Here is a 12,910-nt window from a genome sequence, read left to right as displayed (position 1 = left end):
CCTTGTTGCTCAGTTACTTAAAACTGGTGAAAACTGCTGAGCTGAGCCAAACGTTCCTGGGGAAACTTGAGAACACCACTCTTTTGACTGGCTTAAGTTTTCATTTCAAGAAACCCATACCCTGTTCACGAAAAGATTCATTGTTCAATTGTTTCTGTATCAAAATCAGATACTCTGTATTTCAGTACTGGGCCCTATGACATGACCTGTTGTTTCAGCTTGATCCAAAACCATGGTTTAAAAAATTACCTTCCTTGGACCCTTCCACACAGCCCTTTATCCCAGAATATCAAAGCAGAAAATCCCACAATATCTGCTTTGAACTGGGTTGTCTGAATCCACAGCCCCTTGTTCTTCATAACATGTCTCTTCAGATCCTTACACTGCCTTTCTGTTCCTTTTCACATTCACCAGAATTTGTTTGGAATTACTACTGAAACAATCCACAGCTTCTCAGCCCCCTGCTACACTGCCCTGTATCCCAGGATCTGATCACATATTATCTGCTTTAAACTGAGCCCCCTTCTACACAGCTGAATAAAATCCCACATTTTCTACTTTGAACTGGGATATATGGCAGTGTGGACTCATATAACCCTGTTCAAAGTGGATATTGTGGGATTTTCTGCCTTGAAATGTTGGGTTATAGGGCTGCATGGAAGGGCCCTGAGTGTCCACTGCCAGAGTCTCCACTGTTAGATAATCTGGGATAAGGAGATAATCTGGGATCAGATCCTGGGATAGAGGGCAGTGTGGAAGGGGCCTCAGAAGTGAAATGACTGGCAAAAAAGAAAGGGGTGAAGTGGGCATAGGGTCAAATATCTTCAACACTTCTGAGGATTACTTACTTATGATGAGTGCATCATGAAATTCAGAAAACATAACTACCAAGCCCAATAGACAAAAGAAAGGTATGCCTATACTTTAGAATTAATGCAATTTGACACCATTTTACCTATCATGGCTCAATGCTATGGAATCATGGAAGTTGTGGTTTGATGAGGCATCAGCACTATTTGGCTAAAGACCTTGTAAAATGACAACTCCCAGAATCCCATAGCATAGAGTCATGTCTGTTGAAGTGATATCAAATTGCACTAATTCTACAATGTAGATTCAACAATGTAGAAGCTATCAGAGATAAACAATTTCTCCAACAAAAGAGGAAATATTGCACAAGCAAAAAAGAACCCAAATTTTAGCAAAAGAAATATGAGCAGACCACAAAAGCCACCTTTTCATAAAAGTAGATGATGGAGTGAGTTAAACCTCTGAGCTGCTGAACTTGCTGACCAAAAGGTTGTCGGTTTGAATCCAGGGAGCGAGGTGAGCTTCTGCCAACCTAGCAGTTCAAAAACATACAAATGTGAGTAGATCAATAGGTACCGCTCTGGCGGGAAGGTAACAGCACTCCATGCAGTCATGCCAGCCACATGACCTTGGAGGTGTCTATGGACTACACCAGCTCTTCAGCTTAGAAATGGAGTTGAGCACAAACCCCCAGAGTTAGACACAACTGGACTTAATGTCAGGGGAAAACCTTTACCTTTACTAGATGATTAAATAAATCACAAAGCAACACTTTGTTTTAAAAAGTAGAAGTATGAAACTAAGGAAACCATTTAACTGCTGAACAAGAAAGGGGTTAACTGGAGGCTAAAGAAACACCACAAAAACTGGGGAAATGCATCTTTATTCACTGTGCAAGATACAGGGCAGATACCTGTGCTTGAACATCCTTTATTGTGAGAAGATTTGAGCTCAACAGTAGTGGCAAAAGGGGAAATTACAACAGGAAAATGCACATATTGTCAGTTCTGGTCGGGATCTACCCAAGAATTAAGCCCATGAAATTCATGGATTGCCATAAGCCAACAGGCAACTTGAAGGCACATTCATACACATGTCTTAAAATAACTGTATTCTAAAGCTTTTAACTTTCTTCAGTGCCCAGTTTTTACAGCCATACAGAGAAATCAGAAATACTGAGGTAGGGATGACTGTGACTTTAGTATTTAATGAGGCCTATGTATGAAACTGCTCAAAAGACCCTCACTGAAAGGCAAAAGGAACTTCACATGAATGAGGTGTCATTTCTCTAATTAGATCTGTGAGCTACCACTGTCTCTTTCAAAAGTCACTCACACTTGCTTTAGAATACAAAATTTGCATTCATAAGTGAAACACAGCAGCAGGTGTGCGTGTGTGGGTTGGGGATAAAAATTGATATGTTAATTAGGTTTGTTGACAGGTATAGTTTCTTTCATTTTTCATTTCATCATAAATATTGCCTGACATGTTTTTAACAGCCTCAGTCATAAGGAAAGAAGGTAAAAGCAGTAAAATAGATTGAAATAAAAAATGGATACAGTCTATGTGGTTATATGGAAATATCACAAGATTTCAGCTAATAGAAACCCCAGGTGCTATATGCTTGCTGCTCTTATAATATTATATGATCTTATATTAATTATACATATATTCCTGTCCTCTTTCAACATGACCATCAGTTGCATTTTTCCTGAGAAAAGTAATATTTCTTAGTTTCACAATCTCTCCATTCTTAACTTGTGATATTTTTTGTTGTTTTTTATATGCTATTTTGGCCACATTTCTCCTTTATACGAAGGGTATTTTTTTAAGTAAGGTCCGTTTGAACATAAGTACACAATGAAAGTTTATTTCAAAAAAGTAAATTTATTTTCAGAAAGTACATACTTCACTCTATTTTTCGACATAGTTGCCAAGTTTGTTCAAACACTTATCATACCTCTGAACCAATTTTAAAATACCCTCTTCACGAATCCTCGCTTCAACTGAAGCCACCAAATCGTCTGTAATCAAAGAAGGGCGACCGGAGCGGTCCTCATCATGGACGTTGTCACAGCCATCTTTGAATTGTCATACCCACTTATGCACTTTGCTTTCACTCATAACAGGATCACTGTACACTTCACAAATCTGTCAATGAATTCCTGCAGCAGGCAGGTTCCTTGCTGACAAAAACCGTATCACTGAGCGAACGTCACATGCGGCGGGTGAGTTGATAGTCTTAAACATTTTTAAAGCACAGAACAGAACCGTACAGGTTAGCTACAGAGCAGAAGCTGAGCACAGTTGTTCCCAAGGCATGCTGGTACACGACGCATGCGCTCGTTGCGGTATGCGCGAACTACTAGTGTCTACAACAAAATGGACCTTACTTAAAAAATACCCCTCGTAGTTTCCCTTCCATTGACTTCCACTTCCTTATTGGATCTTCTTAGTTTAATATAGCATCCTACACCATGTGTGTTTATGTGCCCTTTAGTTATCTGCTCACATATGGCAAACACGTGAATGTCATAGGCTGTTCTTATCTCTTACCTTTTCCTTTCTTTGCTTTTTTTTATCCTGTCAGAAGCAACTTAAGAAACTGCATGCTACATCTGGTGTGAGAGAATTGGTCGTTTACAGATACGTTGGCCAGGGGATGCCTGGATGTGTTACCATCATGTAGGAGGCTTCTCTCATGTCCCCGCACGGGAAGCTGGAGCTGACAGATAGGAGCTCACCCTGTCTTGTGGATTCAAACCACCAACCTTTAGGTCAACAGTTCAGTTGGCACAAGGGTTTAAGCCACTGTGCCACTGCATCTCCTGGTCCTACCATGGCTCCTGCAGCTCCCTTTCTTTGCTGTCCTGTCACCTTTACTCTTGATAAACCTTTAGGTTATAATTTACTATATTTCCCATCTCTATCATTTCTTTCATGTTCTATCTTTTTTTCTTTTGAAACTGCTTCATTTTCATTCTTGAACTTATCTGTCCTTGGAATGTTTTCAAGCAGTGTTTGGAATCATAATATTTTCCCATGCTTTGGCTTTTAGTAACTTTACATCCATCCCTTCCTTCTATTTGTGTCTTGCTCATTTATCTTTTCTCACCTAGAAAACAAAGGGTTTGTCTTTGCCTTCCTCTGAGACCGAGAGAGTGTGAGTTTCCCAAGTTCACCTACTGCATTTCCTCATCTCCAGAATCATAGTTCAACACTCAGCCAACTATATTTTACCTGTTTTTTGTGAAGTATATAGTTCTCAGCAGAAAAGTCCATAAAGATATCTTCTTATCCCTCAAATAAAATAATTCAGGATGTATAGCCTTTTCATGACACCTCAAATCTGCTGCCTCAAGCAGCCACCTAATGGTGTCTAGTGATACAGATGGATCTTGTTTGGTTAGTGTGGGAAGTTTTAGAGGACCCCAGACTATTCATTTTTTATTGTACCCCGTCATCAATCCATTTTTATACCAGCTGAAATAATATAACATAACTGACAGATATTGACCTGAAAATTTTCTACTACATAAATATACTTTTGGAAATGGTCTTTTTGTCCTCCTGGAAAGGTACATGTTGTATCAGATGAAAAAACATTCCGACTATAAGCAAATTCTGGTATTTTCTTCCAATATTAATTCAATAATTTTACTCAGAAGGATCTGACAACTCCTATTCCCATCTCCCCCTGCCACACTGACCTAGAGGATTATACAATCAAGGTGATAAAATTATAGAGAATATAGACTATATTTACATGTGACTTTGCAAATTAGTAGTGTACTTTTTCTTTGTACATTTTAAATTATTTTTTCCTTTCAATATAATTTCATCAAATTGTGACTAATGCACTTCCAACAAATCTAAAATTGGGTTGCTGTGAATTTTCTGAGCTATTTATTAATAATAACACACATTTTTGGCAGGCATCCTCAGTGGTTGTGAGGTTTATTGGAAATTCGGCAAGTGTTTTTAATGAAATAGTCCAGTTTGTTGTTGCTGTTGTGTGCCTTCAAGTTGTTTTCAACATATGGCAGCTCTAAGGTGAACCTATCATGGAATTTCTTCTCAAGATTTGCCTTTGTTTTCCTCTGATATTGAAAGTGTGTGAATTTCCCTAGGTCTTGCCACCATTAGGTTTCTTTTGCTGAGCAGAGACTTGAACGCTAACCTCCAGAGTCAGAGTCAAACTATTACACCACACTAGTTCTCTCTAGTTTGATAATGTAAAAAAAGAATTTCAGAAAAGCTTATCCACATGAGTATATTTTCCCTTCCCATGCTGCCGCCAACACATTTTTCCATAAAAAGGATGCAAAGTGTCAGAATAAAAAGGGAGAACGTCAGCATGTTCTCTCACCATAGTTTTATTTTGAAATATTACTGCGGCGAATGAGACGTTCAATTACACAGTAAAAATGCAAACTGCTGAGCCAAGTCACACCTACATATGTTACTTTGAAACTCAAATCAGCTATAGAAAACTTTGAATTGTTGGGTAGCAAAAGCTTTTCAAAAGTCTATAAGTGGTTCTATTTTCCCAGCTCCTTTTAGAAGGTATTGAAATGTCCATCAGAACAAAATAGCATGCCAAATAACCATCTCTATACAGTAATCACTGTTGGGCATAAAGGTACACTAGTTCTTCAGGGTAGTGATCAATGAGTAAACATCTTTATACTTAATGATAATTAATCCCTAGGATTAATATCCCCTGGAAACTAATATATTACTATTTTAATATTTCATACATTATGTTATTTTGTTTTCTCCTCAATCATTACACACTAATCCATATTCTATTCCTTGACATCCAAGGTCTCTTCCACACAGCTGTATAAAATCCACATTAAACTGGATTATATGGCAGTGTGGACTCACACTGCCATATAACCCAGTTCAAAGCAGATATAGTGGATTTTTTAAAATGTCAGGAGCGACTTGAGAAATTGCAAGTCGCTTCTGATGTGAGATAATTGGACGTCTGTAAGGACGTTGCCCCTGGGATGCCCGGATGTTTGATGTTTTTACCATCCTTGTAGGAAGCTTCTCTCATGTTCCCACATGGGAAGCTAGAGCTGACAGAGGGAGCTCGGCCCACTCTCCAGATTCGAACCTGTCAGTCAGCAGTCCTGCTGGCACAAGGGTTTAACCCATTGCGCCACTGGGGGCATGGAGCATTGCTTTATAATTGTAACTCTCTTATTTGATTTGATTATAAATAATGTAAAATGGTACTGTTAGTCAAAATTGAATTGTCCTCAGTGTTGTATATTAATTTACGCGTTTAATTATTGCATTCTGTCTCACTCAGTGGCAAATTCTCAAAACAAAGGTGAAAGCCATTAGAGACATAAATGCACAAAAAATGTAAAATCTAAATTAAAATGAACACATAATAATTAAAACAGCTTGAATCAGATGTTCTTAAACATCTGCATAATGTTTAAATAGCCATCTTCCTTCGTGTCTGCCTACAATGCATGTTATCTAGGCCTGTATATCAGTAACACAGTTCTTCTGCCACCTATTGACCAATCTCCATATTGTTTTTTAAATACAATAGCAAAATAGTTTCCATGGTAAGTCATCTTGATGTAATTTTATTAAAATAATTAGATAACTGTATGAAGAATGTATAATTTTATCTCTGTATTGTTGTCTTTCAGTATTCAGTTACTTTTGTGAGCACAACTAATAAACATGTGACCTTAGTCAATCTTGTGCAAATCGCTGTTAACGTGCAGCTTCAAAAAATGAAAAATACCCATAGTCTTTTGTTATTTCCCCCGCTTTTTTTCTTTTTTCCTCTATCTGTTTTCCTCTATCTGTTCTCTCCCTCATCTATATTACTCAGTAAGCTTGTGCATTTTGGCTGAACCTTGAGCCATTTCCGCTATCCGGATTTTAGGGGACCTGTATATCTGTTTTTGCATGGGTGGATAGCTGAATAGTTGTTTTTGGTCCGCAGCTGGAAAATTTGGCTAGATCCAGGCCACTCGCAGCATTGGGGGTGGGGGGCACTTCACAGGCTCCCCTTCCCGTCATTTTCAAGGCTATCAGCATGAAAATGGTCATACTTGGAGGACAGATCTACCACTGCTGGCCCACCAAGTTTCATAATGTTTAAGTTATCCCCTGATTTTTTTCTTTCTAGAAATAACAGAAGCCCAACAGCTTTGTTGTTGTTACTAGGTGGCAGCAGACAAGCGATATTTATTATTATTGTTAATTTAAATTAAGAAGGCAGAGAGATTGCATATGATAGGATTGGTCTAGTAGAGGAAGGAAGGCAGGTAGAACTTGGTGTTTCTTGCTGGTACAATTCTTTGGAATAGCATTTTTATTACAACAATAACCTTTTATGTCCTGATGAAGGCTGTAGTTAGAGAGAGACAATGGGTTTTGTAGCAAAGCTTTCACAGAAGCCCTAAAATTTTGTTATTGTTATTGTTATTATTAGGTGACAACAGCCAAATGCTTATGATTATTAACTGAAATTAAGAAGGATGAGAGTGCAGAGAGAAATATAAACAACAGAGAGATAACTTCTTTGCAAAGGAATGAATTTATAGGTATTGATAGTAAGTTTAGGTAGGTAGGTAGGTAGGTAGGTAGTAGTTTTCTGAGAATGAGGCTTTGCTGTTTGCTGGAATTACTGTTGTTGTTGTTGTTGTTGTTATTAATTAGGTTAAAAGTTTTTTTTTCTGAAGGAGGGGAGGGAGGGAGAAAAAATATAAGGAGAGGAGAGAAGAAGCTAAAGGGCGACTCAAAGTTCAAAGCCAGCCTAATATTTTTAAAGAAAATCACACCTACCTAAGAGATCCTTTTTTTTCTCCCAAGTCCCCAAACATGCGTATCCACTCCAAGTCCCACTAAATGAAAAGAATCAACTCCCAGTCCCACTAAATAGAAGAGAAGGTAGCCGCGAATGGCAGCCATGTGGGCTGTTTCAGGCAAAAAAACAAACGAACCCTATAGCCCTATAGCAGTTGTGCCCTTGCCATTATAGCCATCTGAACAAGCCAAACAAGCCAAAGGCAAACGAGGTTCTTGTGGGTTTTTTCGGGCTATAGAGCCATGTTCTAGAGGCATTTCTCCTGACGTTTCGCCTGCATCTATGGCAAGCATCCTCAGAGGTGTGAGGTCTGTTGGAATTAGGACAATGGGTTTATATATCTGTGGAATGGCTGGGGTGGGGCAAGGAGCTCTTCCCTGCTGCAGCTAGGTGTGAATGTTTCAACTGATCACCTTCATTAGCATTTGAAGGCCTACCTGAGCCTGGGAAAATCTCTTGCTGGGAAGTGTTAATCTGTGCCTGGTTGTTTCCTCTCTGTTGTTTTGCTGTTGTAATTTTAGAGTTTTTTTAATACTGGTAGCCAGATTTTGTTCATTTTCATGGTCTCTTCCTTTCTGTTGAAATTGTCCACATGCTTGTGGATTTCAATGGCTTCTCTGTGTAGTCTGACATGGTGATTGTTGGTGTGGTCCAGCATTTCTGTGTTCTCAAATAATATGCTGTGTCCAGGCTGGTTCATCAGGTGCTCTGCTATGGCTGACTTCTCTGGTTGAAGTAGTCTGCAGTGCCTTTCATGTTCCTTGATGCGTGTCTGGGCGCTGCGTTTGGTGGTCCCTATGTAGACTTGTCCACAGCTGCATGGTATACGGTAGACTCCTGCAGAGGTGAGAGGATCCCTCTTGTCCTTTGCTGAACGTAGCATTTGTTGGATTTTCTTGGTGGGTTTGTAGATTGTTTGTATGTTGTGTTTCCTCATCAGCTTCCCTATGCGGTCAGTGGTTCCATTGATGTATGGCAGGAACACTTTTCCTCTGGGTGGATCTTCATCTTGACTCTCGTGGCTTGTTCTTGGTCTTGCAGCTCTTCTGATGTCTGAGGTGGAGTATCCATTGGCCTGGAGAGCCCAGTTGAGGTGATTCAGTTCATCTTGGAGGAGGTGGGGTTCGCAGATTCTTTTTGCACGGTCTGCCAAGGCTTTAATGGTGCTTCTTTTTTGACTTGGGTGATAGTTGGGAGTTTTTATGTAGATATTAGGGCTGGGCAACCACGGAAAAATTTGTTTCTAAACTCGATTCGTTTTTAGGGGGGTTTTGCGTTTTGATTTTTAAAAGAATTCCAAATTTTTTCTTTAAAAAAGTTCGAAATTTATGAAATTTCGGAAATTACGAAACAATTACAAAACAATTACGAATCGATTCATTAATGGCGGACGCGACCGCGCAATACGCTAAAAAAACCTCTAAATGGGACAGGGGGAACTTCTGAAGCTTCCCTCTCCCTCTGTTGTTGATTGTTGGTGTGATAATTATATATTTTTTCACTGATAAAACAAACAACAACTATAAAACTTGCACCAGACATGCGGAAATAATAACGAAACGATTTCGAAACGATTTCGAAACAATTACGAAACAATTACGAAACGAATTGAAAAATTCATTTCGATTTTTAGTTGCTCCTGAATGGTTCAATATCGCTTCGTTATCAAAAAAATAACGAATTAATAACGAATTACGAAATTAACGAACGAAACCGCCCAGCCCTAGTAGATATCTATCTGTGTGTGTGGGTTTTCTGTAGACGGTGTGACCCAATTGTTGATCTGGTTTGTGGATGACTAGGACATCTAGAAAAGGCAGTCTTCCTTCATTTTCTTTTTCCATGGTGAACTGGATGTTTGGGTGGATGCAGTTAAGATGGTCCAGGAACCTGTTGAGTTCTTCTTCTCCATGGCTCCAAATGGTGAAGGTGTCATCCACATATCTGAACCATATCTGAACCAAAGGCAAACGGCCAAAACGAATCCTTGCACAAGTCTATTGCTCAGTCAACTTTTCTTTTCTTCTCTGTTTTCCATTTACAGGCAACAGAACAGACTATTTTCTCTTTCTTTCTTTCTATGTATGTATGTATGTCTTTCAGCTATCTGTAGAAAGTATCCAAGCTTCTCTGCAGTGTTGTCTGTGTTGGTTAGATCTGCCATCTGGTGAATAAAGTTGATATGACAAGTAAAATGAAATTATTATTATTGCCATATGCACTCTCAGGTCCCATGTATTGATGACAAATTTCATTTGTCTAGGTGTCATAATCTTGGGGTTTGATTGAGACAGATGCATTCCCTTTCATTAATAGAACTGAAATGTTTGTTCTAGTCAGAGTAACCCTATCAAGATGGGATAGTAAAAATGGAGATAATCCCAGGCAACTCTATTTCAACTTGACACAGGCTGTTATCATGGTAAATGCTGAACTTATGATTTAAAAGATCACAGATGGCCATGTTTAAGGAGCCATGACACATTTTGTACCAAACTATATTTGAAAGATGGCAGCACCTGGTTCACGATTAGCTTTGACACAAGTTTTTATTATTGGTTCTATATTTAGCAGCCAAACCAAATGTTCCCATGGACAGAAATTGCACTGGATAGATTTTCATTCTAAAGTAAAACTAACAATTATTTTAAAATGAGCTCTGTGAGATCTGAATTCAAATAAGACTGGAGAGTTAAATGAGCCATCACTGGGGTTTAGGAATGGCCAGAGATTTCACATTGTGCTCAGCTATACATAATGGCTGAACTATACTTTACAGAAGGTGCCCATTATGTGAATCATAGCTTGACTCCATCAAGAATGTAATCACATGTACCCTATCAACCTATATTTTTTGCATGCAACATGTGCAAATTAATGAATCACAAATCATTCATAGACCCTCTCTGCAGCTATCTCAGCAGCTGAGCAGTAGTGAATGTCAGAGTTGGATTCAATTAACAGATGGGGTGCAAATAAACACCCAATATCTTGTTTTGTAACTTGTTTGTAATTTGGACCTGTCTGCATATTTTGCCTGCATGTTTTCTTGATAATTAGTCATATTGACTAATCTATGCACATATTTTGTCAATAGCAAAATAGCAGATTTAACCTGGGAGACAATTCTGCAGGAATGTCACTGTATCAGGGGTTCGCAAAGTGTGCTCAGTGGAGCCCTTGGGGCTTCGCAAAGCATACTGAAGGGCTCCGACATTCCCTCCCCCAAAATCTGCCCCTCTCTTTCCTACTCCTCCCCTCCCCTGTCTTCCTCACCACCAAAAGCCTTTTCCCACAGCTCCCTTCCCCAAAAGTCTTTTTCTCACCTTCTTCATTCCCAAAAGCCTTTCCCCCTCGCTTTCCTTGCTTCCAAAACCCTATTATGAACCAGTGCGTACCTTGAGATCTTCTGGGGAGGCACTGCTCTCTCTCCTCCCGCCATCTCATGCGTGGTTGGTGGGGATGAGGGAGAGAGCCTCCTTGGTGGTGGCCCCCCTGGCTCTGGAACTCCTTCCCTAGGGAGATCAGACAGGCTCCCACCTTGTCCTCCCTCGGAGTCAACTAAAAACCTGGATGTTGTGGTGTGCTTTTGCGTAAGCAGCTCACCAGTAACTTTTCTGTCCATACTTGAAGTTCCGCACTTTACACTGGCCCACACTTTACACTGGTATTTGATCTACCTCAACATGTGTCATGACAGTATTTCCTGCCCAGTTTATTGTATTGTTGCACTTTCCTGCAGTCCTGTAAAAATGTATTGCACTCATTGAATCTGTACCTCAGCTATGTTTCTTTCAAACATATTGTTTTTATATTGCTTTCAGTTGCGTTGTGTTTGTTTTATCTGATGTTTTAATTGGTTTAAAATGTTTTACTTGTGTGTTTGGGCTTGTCCCTTGTAAGCCACCCCGAGTCCCCTAGGGGAGATGGTTGGCGGGGTATAAAAAATAAAGTTATTGTTGTTGTTGTTGTTGTTGTTTCCCTCTCACCATTCAGGGGGTGCTTTGATTGTACTTTCCCTGCATGGCAGAAGTGGGTTGGACTGGATGGCCCCTGGGGTTGCTCCTATTATTATTGTTGTTGTTATTATTATTAGATACACAACTAGATTAGTACACAGCAAACAAGGTCACTATGAAGGCTTTTGTATTCAATCACATGTCAGACACTTCCCATATCTGTGCAGATCTGAGTAGGGTGGCCTTTTGCAGCTGACAAATGTTAATTTTGTGAGAATTGGCTGTTTGCAAGGACGTTGTCCAGGAGACACCCGGATATCTTTGATGTTTTACCACCCTTGTGGGAGTCTTCTCTCATGTCCCCGCATGGGGAGCTGGAGCTAACAGAGGGAGCTCATCCATGCTCTCCTTAGATTCAAACCTGCGATCTGTTGTTCTTCAGTCCTTCTGGCACAAGGGTTTAACCCATTGCACCACCGGGGGCTCCAGGTAGACTTTGTTAAAAATAACATATTTGGTTTACTCACAACTTCATGTGTTCAGCATACACAGGTACACAACTTATCAGTCCAGATACAGATGTGTTTGGGATAAACTCTGTGTGCAGATGGCACAGGGCATCTCTCTTACAAATAACAGCAGGCAAATGTTGGTCTGAGCAGTTCCAAAGTCTAATGGAATCTGATGTCTAAAATTGAGTCAGAGGTCTGAGCAGTCTCAGTCTCATGTGGTCTGCAGCCCCTCCCACAACTTCTCAGAAAAACATAGAGCAAATGAAATAAAGCTGCATATCAGTACATGCATAAAGTAAGTAAGCAACTTACTAGGGGAGGCTTGAAGAAGGTTGTAATTTTCAACACTGGTTGCCACTATTTTAGGTCTTGGCAGAGGCCAAAATTTATCTTCTGCAAGGACAGTCAGTTAAAGATTTTGAATGGCATGAGGGGTGTTATTACAGCACTTGCATTGATTTTTTAATTGATTATGTAATAAAGCTGTATAATATCATAATATAATCTAATATAAATAATATAAAAGAACACAATGTTAGACTTTGCCTCTCAGTAAAATGTTGTGTGGAAAAAAGAGGGACATGGAAAAATGGGCAATGCATGGATTGGGAGGAGACTAGTCCCAGCAGTTGAGATAAGCTAAACACGCTTGCTAGTTTCTTCCAGCGATAGAGGATCTGACCGGTGCAATAAGAATAGTGCCTATCCTGGCTTGCTACAACTATTATTATTTTATTTTTATTTATTTGACTTGTATACCGCCACTCCCAATTTGGCTCGGA

Source organism: Anolis sagrei, chromosome 4, assembly GCF_037176765.1.
Source record: "Anolis sagrei isolate rAnoSag1 chromosome 4, rAnoSag1.mat, whole genome shotgun sequence".
In the NCBI taxonomy this organism is placed as follows: Eukaryota; Metazoa; Chordata; class Lepidosauria; order Squamata; family Dactyloidae; genus Anolis; species Anolis sagrei.
Note: the sequence above shows the minus strand (reverse complement) of the source record.